This window comes from Nerophis ophidion, linkage group LG17 (assembly GCF_033978795.1).
Source record: "Nerophis ophidion isolate RoL-2023_Sa linkage group LG17, RoL_Noph_v1.0, whole genome shotgun sequence".
Lineage (NCBI taxonomy): Eukaryota > Metazoa > Chordata > Actinopteri > Syngnathiformes > Syngnathidae > Nerophis > Nerophis ophidion.
In genome coordinates, this window is record NC_084627.1 from 21,743,126 (window position 1) to 21,753,523 (window position 10,398).

General features: G+C 37.1%; 1 protein-coding gene across 1 annotated transcript in view; it reads left to right on the forward strand.

Moving 5' to 3' along the window:
- The first annotated feature begins 9,337 nt into the window (after positions 1–9,337).
- The window catches only part of arhgap24 (Rho GTPase activating protein 24), a 170,827-nt gene continuing 169,766 nt past the window's right edge, over positions 9,338–10,398 (forward strand). The window contains exon 1 of the mRNA XM_061876545.1: positions 9,338–9,562. The gene's annotated coding sequence lies outside the window, so the exon portion shown is untranslated. The remainder of the gene's footprint in view (positions 9,563–10,398) is intronic.

A 10,398-nucleotide genomic window follows, 5' to 3' on the forward strand; every position in this document is an offset into this window, starting at 1 on the left:
GCGATATTGCCATATTTTTGCTGAAAAGAATAAGTACAGAACATCGACGAAAAAGTTTGCAACTTTTGGTGCTAATAAAAAAGTCTTGCCTGTACCGGAAGTAGCAGACAATGTGCGCGTGAAGTCACGGGTTGTAGGGCTCCTCACATCCTCACATTTTTTATAATGTTAGCCACCAGTAGTAAGAGCAATTCGGACCGAGTAAGCGACAATTTCCCCATTAATTTGAGTGAGGATGAATGATTCGTGGATGAGGAAAGTTAGAGTGAAGCACTAAAAAAAAAAGGGGAAAAAAAGGCAACGGCTCCAGGCGACGGCAGTGTGAGTGATCCAGATGTTATTAGACACATTTACTAGAATAATTCTGGAAAATCCCTTATCTGCTTATTGTGTCAATAGTGTTTAGTGAGATTATAAACTCATACCTGAAAGTCGGATGGCTGCCGTGAACGCCAGTGTCTCTGAGAGAAGCCAATGCAGGAGCCAAGATCACAGCTGCCTTTTTGACAGCTACAGGAGGAGGTCGCATAATCCACTCAAGTCTCCGGTAAGAGCCGACTTAATATCACAATTTTCCCATCCAAAAACTTGCTGCTTGACGTGGAGAAACATGTTCGCTTGACCGCTCTGTGTTAAAGCTTCACAACAAACAAAGAAACACCGGATGTGTTTCTGTGCTAAAGGCAGCTGCAATCCACAGCTTTCCACCAACAGCATTTTTCTTTATAGTCTCCATTATTAATTGAACAAATTGCAAAAGATTCAGCAACACAGATGTCCAAATTACTGTGTAATTATGCGATGAAAAGAGACAACTTTTAGCTGTAATTGGTGCTTGGCTAATATGTCCCGTCCAACCAATAACGTCACAAACACGCGTCATCGTTCCGCGACGTTTTCAACAAGAAACTCCGCGGGAAATTTAAATTTGTAATTTAGTAAACTAAATTGGCTGTATTGGCATGTGTTGCAATGTTAATATTTCATCATTGATATATAAACTATCAGACTGTGTGGTCGGTAGTAGTGGGTTTCAGTTGGCCTTTAAGTTTATTTAATCTGGCCCACCAGATATTCCCCCCCAATTTTTTTTGGAGCTTTAAAAACCTCTAAAAGCTTAGTGGCCACATACGTGGACAGCACCTTTTAGCTCTCATTTCCAAAATTGTGTACACTACTGAATTGGGGTCTTATGCCGACATATGGACACTTATACTGCCATCTGGTGTTGTCAGAATAGTATAATATACAATGGAATATAGAAAAAAAAGTATAAAAATAAGATATAGCATGTCACTAAACACGGTTGTGTACTTATGGACTAAAGACATCATATCAAAAGATGATTCTTAGTTTTTATTCTGATTAGGGTCCAAAAACCACAAATAGCAAAGAGAAATAAAAAAGCATGGAAACAAACAGTTTGAGCCTTAAGAGGTTAATTAAGAGGGAAACTGTTGCTGCAATTATGATGTGCAGTGATGTTTTCAAAATAGTATGTTAATGGTGGGAATCTGCGCTTTTGCATGAAATACTAGTTACTATGGTAATCTAAGTCACAGTAGCTCAGACGAGGTGAGTGGGAACCATTTCCACAGAGTGTTTCCAGAGCGGCCAGCACGAAAAGCGGGTGTCAGGGACAGACGCGGAAGGAGATTTTTACAACAAAGTTCTGAAGCTTAGTGAGATATCCGATATATCAGATTGTAGGTGTTTTTTTTTTTTTACCCTTCGTGTTCATATTTTGCTGTGTTTGTTGCATCTTCGTTGCGTTTCACTTGATTGTAAAATATGTCGATCGAGAGGGAGTGTGACGTTCATATGTTGTCAATATTCAGTGTTTTATAGTTCATAGTAAGTACTGTAAAATTCCATCCATCCATCCATCCATCATCTTCCGCTTATCCGAGGTCGGGTCGCGGGGGCAGCAGCCTAAGCAGGGAAGCCCAGACTTCCCTATCTCCAGCCACTTCGTCCACGTTTTTTATTTTCATGTGCATTTTGGCTGTCTCACTCAGTAAAAAAAAGTAAACTTCCATTCTGTTTTTTAAGGCGGTCGGTCTGACAGACATTATTGTAAGGCTTTGTATCCTAAAAATAGATATACCGGCCCCCAGACACGTTTTTTTTTTTTTTTGTGAAACATTTTTTTTTCCTTTTACGGAAGGTTTTTTGTAGAGAATAAATGATGAAAAAAACACTTACCGTATTTCCTTGAATTGCCACAGGGCATATAGTATGCGCCTGCCTTGAATTACTGCCAGGTCAAACTCGTTTCCCAAAATAATTAGCGCATGCTTAGTATTACCGCCTGGTCAAGCTCGTGACGTCACGAGTGACACTTCCCCTGTCATCATTTTCAAAATGGAGGAGGCTGATTTCAATACCGGTAATTTGAAATCGCATAAGGGGAAGAAGATTAAGAGTTATTCAGTAGGATTTAAGGTCCAAGCTTACATCACACTCAAATTTTTACTGCATACCTTTGGTAAGTGCTGGAGTGAGAAGAGGTTTTAAAATAATTAGCGCATGCTTACTTTTACCGCATGCCTTTGGTAAGCGCAGGAGTGACAAGAGGTTCTTAATTAATTAGCGCCCCGGCGGCAATTCAAGGAAATACGGTAATTGAACGGTTTAAAAGAGGAGAAAACACGAAAAAAATGAAAATTACATTTTGAAACATGGTTTATCTTCATCTTCGACTCTTTAAAAATCAAAATTCAACCGAAAAAAATGAAGAGAAAAACTAGCTAATTTGAATCTTTTTGAAAAAATAAAAAAAAAGAATTTATGGAAAATCATTTGTAATTTTTCCTGATTAAGATTAATTTTAAAATGTTGATGACATGTTTTAAATAGGTTAAAATCCAATCTGCACTTTGTTAGAATATATAACAAATTGGACAAAGCTATATTACTAACAAAGACAAACCATTATTTATTTTAGATTTTCCAGAACAAACATTTTAAAAGAAATTCAAAAGACTTTGAAATAAGGTTTAAATTAGATTCTACAGATTTTCTAGATTTGCCAGAATATTTTTTTATGAATTTTAATCATAATAAGTTTGAAGAAATATTTCACAAATATTCTTTGTTGAAAAAACAGAAGCTAAAATGAAGAATTAAATTAAAATGTATTTATTATTCTTTACAATAAAATAAAATAAAATTCTTGAACATTGATTTAAATTGTCAGGAAATAATTTTTCTCTAAAATTGTCTTTCTGAAAGTTATAAGAAGCAAAGTAAAAAAATTAAATAATTTATTCAAACAAGTGAGGACCAAGTCTTTAAAATATTTTCTTGGATTTTCAAATTCTATTTGAGTTTTGTCTCTCTTAGAATTAAAAATGTCTAGCAAAGCGAGACCAGCTTGCTAGTAAGTAAATACAATTTAAAAAATAGAGGCAGCTCACTGGTAAGTGCTGCTATTTGAGCTATTTTTAGAACAGGCCAGTGGGCGACCCATCTGGTCCTTACGGGCTACCCGCGGGCACCAGGGTTGGTGACCCCTGATATAAGGGTTATGTTAATAATATTTAAATATTTAAATATAAATATTTAAATATTTATTCCAAAAATAGTTGTCTTTGTTGTTTGTTACAAACTCTGCCATGATTACAACACACACAAAAGCGTTTTGTTCCAAACTAACTCCAAACGGGCGGTTACAGTTGTTACTAAGCTCCTTCTTTTTTCTACCCTGTTGCTGTGGGGCAGACTGACTTGTAGATGCGCATGCATGCTAAAATTCTCTGCAGGTGCCATTTCAAGTAAAGAACTAGTGTATAGTTCTAATGTATATGTGTTAGGAGACTTGATATGAAAGCACTAAAAACTACAACATGGCTGACAGGGAGCAGACGCAGTCTAAGGGGCTTTGGCCTGGAGGAGGGCACATAAATAAGATTGCCACAAAACGGCTCTGTGGTAGACACCTTCCCTCAGGTTCCTCGGATCACCAATCACCGACATCACCGCTCCTTTTTAGGGTTTTTAGACAGTTTTATTTAAGCAGAATAGTCTGTGTTGTGCTTTTTAGCAATTTTCTTCAGTGTCTGTCGATCTCGCTCTCGCTCTCTCTCGTGCGCCAACTCCATCAACCCCTATCCTCCCCGGCTGCTGCCTTTTAACAAAGCGACAGGTGATTAGACAACCTGGCCCAGGTGGGCCATCTACGCACCTTTCGCTGATCTCGCAGCCGGTCCTGGCACACCCCACTTCGCTGCAGGTCTGCAGGCCACCCCCCCCCCCCCCCCACAGGCTTCTTTTGAAAAGACAGACTAAAAGCAGCTTGATGGTGATCTGTAAAACTAAATCTATGCATAATTTACCAAAGCACCACCATTAAATGTTATGTAGTGTTTTAAATGTATAATGAATCCCTTTTCCTTCATGCAAAAATGTAGTCGATCAGGCCCTAAGTAAGCAACAAGCATTGTGTATACTTGGAGGATGTAACAAATATTGTCCACTGGGAACGATTCCAAGGTCCAACTTTGGGCCATGAGAAACAGACGAACTAATGAGACAGCTTAAATTCCCAGATCCGCAATCTGTGAACATTCTAATCTCCTGCGTTAACTCGTGCGTCAAATGATCTCCACTGTGTCCACCCCGAGAGGCCGAGAGGAGGCCTCATGGGAGTCCGTGCAACTTCACTTTGTTTACAGATGGCCACTTGGTACGTCACAAGGTCACAGGGGCTTCATTTTTCGCCATTCCAACATCTTGCAAATATAATAAAATGTGTTGAGAGATGGCAGTGGGCAGCTGGACCTTTCTTTCATCTCATAACTTTGATGACTTTTCTTTTACACTTCACAATCTAACAAGGCCCAATTCAAACAATTGTGCCTTGGACGTTGTTATAATTACAAAACCTAAAACCAGTGAAGTTGGGACTTTGTAAATCGTAAATAAAAACAAATTCAATGATTTGCAAATCCTTTTCAACCTATTGTATATCCCATTGCAAAAAAGACTGAGAAATTTGAGGAATGCTCATCAAACACTTATTTGGAACATCACACAGGTGAACACGCTAATTTGGAACAGGTGGGTGCCATGATTGGGTATAAAAGTAGCTTCCATGAAATGCTCAGTCATTCACAAACAAGGGTGAGGCGAGGGTCACCACTTTGTAAACAAATGTGTGAGTAAATTCTCAAATAGTTTAGGAACAACATTTTTTAGGCATTTCTTCATCTACGATCCACAATATTATATAAAGAATCTGGAGAAATCACTTCACGTAAGCGATGATATTACGGATCTTTGATCCCTCAGGCGGTACTGTATCAAAAAGCAACATCGGTGTCTAAAAAATATGATCACATGGACTCAGGAACACTTAAGAAACCCAATGTCAGTAAATACATTTTGTCGCTACAACTGTAAGTGCAAGTTTAAACTCTACTAAGCATTTATCAACAACACCCAGAAACGCCGCCGGCTTCGTTGGGCCCGAGCTCATCAAAGATGGACTGATGCAAAGTGTAGAAATGTTGTGTGTTCGGACGAGTCCACATTTCAAATTGTTTTTGGAAACTGTGGATGTTGTGTCCTCCTGAACAGAGAGGAAAAGAACCACCCGGATTGTTATAAGCGCAAAGTTATAAAAGCCAGCATCTGTGATGGTATGGGGGTGTATTAGTGCCCAAGGCAATGGTAACTTACACATCTGTGAAGGTACCGTTAAAGCTGACAGGTACATACAGGTTTTGGAGCAACATGTTTTGCCATCCAAGCAATGTTATCAAGGACGCCCCTCCTTATTTCAGCAAGACAATGCCAAGCCACGTGTTACAACAACGTGGCTTCTTAGTAAAGAAGTGCGGGTACTAGACTGGTCTGCCTGTAGTCCAGACCTGTCTCCCATTGAAAATATGTGGCGTATTACAAGCATCAAATACGACAATGGAGACCCCGGACTGTTGAACCACTTTAGCTGTACATCAAGCAAGAATGGGAAAGAATTCCACTTCAAAAATTTGTCTCGTTTATAGATTGTTGTTAAAAGGAAAAGCCATGTAACACAGTGGTAAAAATGATCCTGTGCCCACTTTTTTGCAACGTGTTGCTGCCATTAAATTCTAAGTTAATGATTATTTGAAAAAAAAGTATGTTTCTCAGTTTGAACGTTAAATACCTTTTTTTTTGCATTATATTCAAATGAATATAAGTTGAAAATGGATTTGCAACTCATTGTATTCTGTTTTTATTTACGTATTACACAAAGTGCCAACTTCACTGGTTTTGGGTTTAGTACTATTCACACGGCATACCGTATCGAATGCACTTAGTCGCACTTTTACTAAGAAATGTAGCTTATAGCTCACAAGTAAACCAGTCAGTGTGTGTACAGCTGAGCTTGCACCCTTGTGAGGACGGGGGGTCACCAAATAAATGTTTGCAGAGCACACTGGTGGTATGTCATAGTGACGGCCCATTTAAACAGTTCTCTCCTGGATGCTGACCTATTGGATGGGTTACTTCTTGACTCATTTTGACATAAAGTGTGCTTCAGACGCACATAAAGACACACCTCCCACCTCGGCCCATATATCTCTTCAGGCTGAGCGTATAAGCATCTCAAGCCAGCAGAATGACTTACAGTACGTGAGTTCAGCCTGCAGTGTGTGTGTGTGTGTGTGTGTGTTATTGTATTTCTACCCTTCTTGAGACATCAAGGAAAAGTACCTTCCTTATGAGGACCGGTGAACAAGTTAGGACATAAATCAAGGTCCCTCTATGGAAAACCGTTGCATCTAATAGAGAATGTCTCATTTGCACCCCTGGTGGTGAAATCTATCAAAATGAGGATGGTTCCAAAAAGGAGGGATTTTTCAAATTGACTAAGTCGGTTTTAAAAGTGCTCCCTCTCTGGTCAACATATGAAATAACAAGTGCGTGTAAAAATTTGAAGTGCTCCCCCTCTGGCCAACATATGTAATAAGATGTGTGTGTAAGAAATTTAAATTAAATAAATATGTATATCGAGACATACTGTAATAACTTGAAGTAAATAATGAAGATTAAAAACCAATTACAAACAAAAATTAATAAATAAATAAAATTAACTAAAAGCAGTCTTTTTCCCACAATGGTTCGACTTTTTTCTCATAAAATTGGAAACAATTTGTCATTTTTTCTTTTTCTGTAATATTGCAATATTTGATTGCTTTTTAAAGTACTATTATTACTTTGTAATGCAAAATGGCGACATTGGTCATATAAAATTCTGACTTTTATCACACTATTGCAATTTTTTGTGTTGTTCTTGTAAAATACCGTTGTTTTTTTGGTAAAACTATGAGTTTTGTGATAATTTTGACTTACAGGTAAATAATGAATTTTGTCATAATCTTGCCAAGTAAAATTGCGATTATTATCATAAGATTGCCAACATTTAAAGTTTTCCTATAAAATTGCGACTTTCGTCATAATTTTGCCAAGTAAAATTACGACTCTCTTTAATAAAATGTCCAACATTTCAAGCTTTTCTTGCGAAATTGCGACTGTAATTGAGTAAAATTCCAACTTTTCTCATAATATTGCACAAATGTTCAGTTTTTCTTTGACTTGCATTAAGTACAATGACGACTTTTATCAATTCTACTGTCAAAATTCAAAGTTTTTCTTGAGATATTGTGGCCTTTTTTCTTGTAAAATTCTAACTCAGTTTTCACAACAAGCTTCTTTTATATTTGCATAGTATGTGTATATCATTAATGTTGTAAATACAAATCTTTATAATAGCTAGAAAGGGTGGTCCTACAGAAGGCATTTTTCGGAGGTCTCAAAAAGGTAACAAATATAAAAATGTGTGCGTGTGTGCGTGTGTGTGCATGTGTGTGTGCGTGTGTATGTGTGTGTGTGTGTGTGTGTGTGTGTGTGTGTGTGCGTGTGTGCGTGGGTGTGTGTGTGTGTGTGTGTGTGTGTGTGTGTGTTATTGTATTTCTACACTTTTTGAGACATCAAGGAAAAGTACCTTCCATATGAGGACAGGTGAACAAGTTAGGACATAAATCATGGTCCCAGCATGGAAAACCATTGCATCTAATAGAGAATGTCTCAAAATCTATCAAAATGAGGGTAGTCCCAAAAAGGAGGGATTTTTTAAATTGACTGTGTCGGTTGTTTTTAAAAGTGCTCCCTCTCTGGTCAACATATGAAATAACAAGTGTGTGTAAAAATTTGAAGTGCTCCCCCTCTGGGCAACATATGTAATAAGATGTGTGTGTAAGAAATTGAAATTAAAAAATATGTATATCGAGACATACTGTAATAACTTAAAATAAATAATGAAGATTAAAAAACACTTATAAACAAAAATAAATAAATTGAACTAAAAGCAGTCTTTTTCCTACAATGTGTCAACTTTTTTCTTACAAAATTGGGAAAAATTTCTCATTCTTTCTGTTTCAGTAATATTGCAATATTTTATCGTAAAATTATTACTTTTTCAAGTACCATTATTACTTTTTAATGCAAAATGGTGACATTTGTCAAATCAAAGTTAAACTTTTATCACACTATTGTCATTTTTTTTGGTTGATCTTGTAAAATTGTGACATTTTTTGTAAAATGACTTTTGTCATAATCTTGCCAAGTAAAATTCCGATTATTATCATAACATTGCTGCGATGAGTTGGCGACTTGTTCAGGGTGTACACCGCCTTCCGCCCGAATGCAGCTGAGATAGGCTCCAGTGCACCCCCGCAACCCCAAACGGGACAAGCGGTAGAAAATGGATGGTATGGATGGATCATAATATTGCCAAAATTGAAAGTTTTCTTATAAAAATTTTGCAAAGTAAAATTACAATTCTTTTTAATAAAATGTCCAACATTTCAAGCTTTTCTTGTGAAATTGCGACTGTTATTGAGTAAAATTCCAACTTTTCTCATAATACTGCACAAATGTTCAGTTTTTCTTTTAATCGCGTTGAGTAAAATGACGACTTCTATTAATTCTACTGCCAAAATTCTACGTTTTTCTTGAGAAATTGTGGCCTTTTTCTTGTGAAATTCCTACTCATTTTTCACAACACTTTTTTTATAATTGCATAGTATGTCCATATTATTAATGTTGTAATGTAAATACACATCTTATTTATAGTATATATACTTTATATTATATATCTAGAAAGGGTGGTCCTACAGAGGTAGGCATTTTTCAGTGGTCTCAAGAAGGTAACAACTGCAAGAATGTGTGTGTGTGTGTGTGTGTGTGTGTGTGCGTGTGTGTGTGTGCGTGTGTGTGTGTGTGTGTGTGTGAGACAGGCTCCTCCTCTTTTAGTGTTGCGACAGCCACCCAGAGACACTGGCTCAGCATGCACATGTTGTGAGAGTTGAACTTGTGAGCACAATTCTCCACACAGTGAGTCCAGCCGTCAGTGCAGCAGCAGCAGCAGCAGCAGAGACAGGGAACAACGTCATCGTCTCCTCCTCCTCCTCCTCTTCTTCTTCTTGTTGACCAAACCTAACATCCCGGGCTGGATTTATTTGGGAATCACCACAACTGGAGAGCAGCACCTGGTTGATTGATCTCAAGGGTGAGTGAGAACATTTTTTGTTGGGTTGAGTGGTTTCAGAGTGAATGGTCCTTGGTGGTTTTGTGGTTCCCTTTTTGTATTATGGTTGTGACAATACACCCACAGCACGCATTAACTTACACACTTCAATTGGTGCACAAAGCTGCCTTAAAACAATTATAATGTTCTGCTTTAAATGGCGCAGTCACATATGTTTATTGTTATTGTGGTTGTAGTTTGTATTGATGTACAACTGCATTGCACTGAGAGATGCTTCTCATATTTATATCTTTTCAATTATGATAAAAAATTATGACAAAATCATTAAACATGCATTGTGACACAGACAGAATATTCTGTGCACAATTATTTAAGCCCCTTAATGTTTTTGAATCATATTTTACATCATATTATACATAAATATTACAATATAATGTATATTGTATATTTCTGTTTTATATTTTAAATTATTGATGAATTAAATAATATATATATATATATATATATATATATATATATATATATATATATATATGTGTGTGTGTGTGTATATATATAAATTAAGTATATATATGTATATACAAACCCCGTTTCCATATGAGTTGGGAAATTGTGTTAAATGTAAATGTAAATATAAGCGGAATATATATATATATATATATATATATATATATATATATATATATATATATATCCATCCATCCATTTTCTACCGCTTATTCCCTTTCGGGGTCGCGGGGGGCGCTGGCGCCTATCTCAGCTACAATCGGGCGGAAGGCAGGGTACACCCTGGACAAGTCGCCACCTCATCGCAGGGCCAACACAGACAACATTCACACTCACATTCACACACTAGG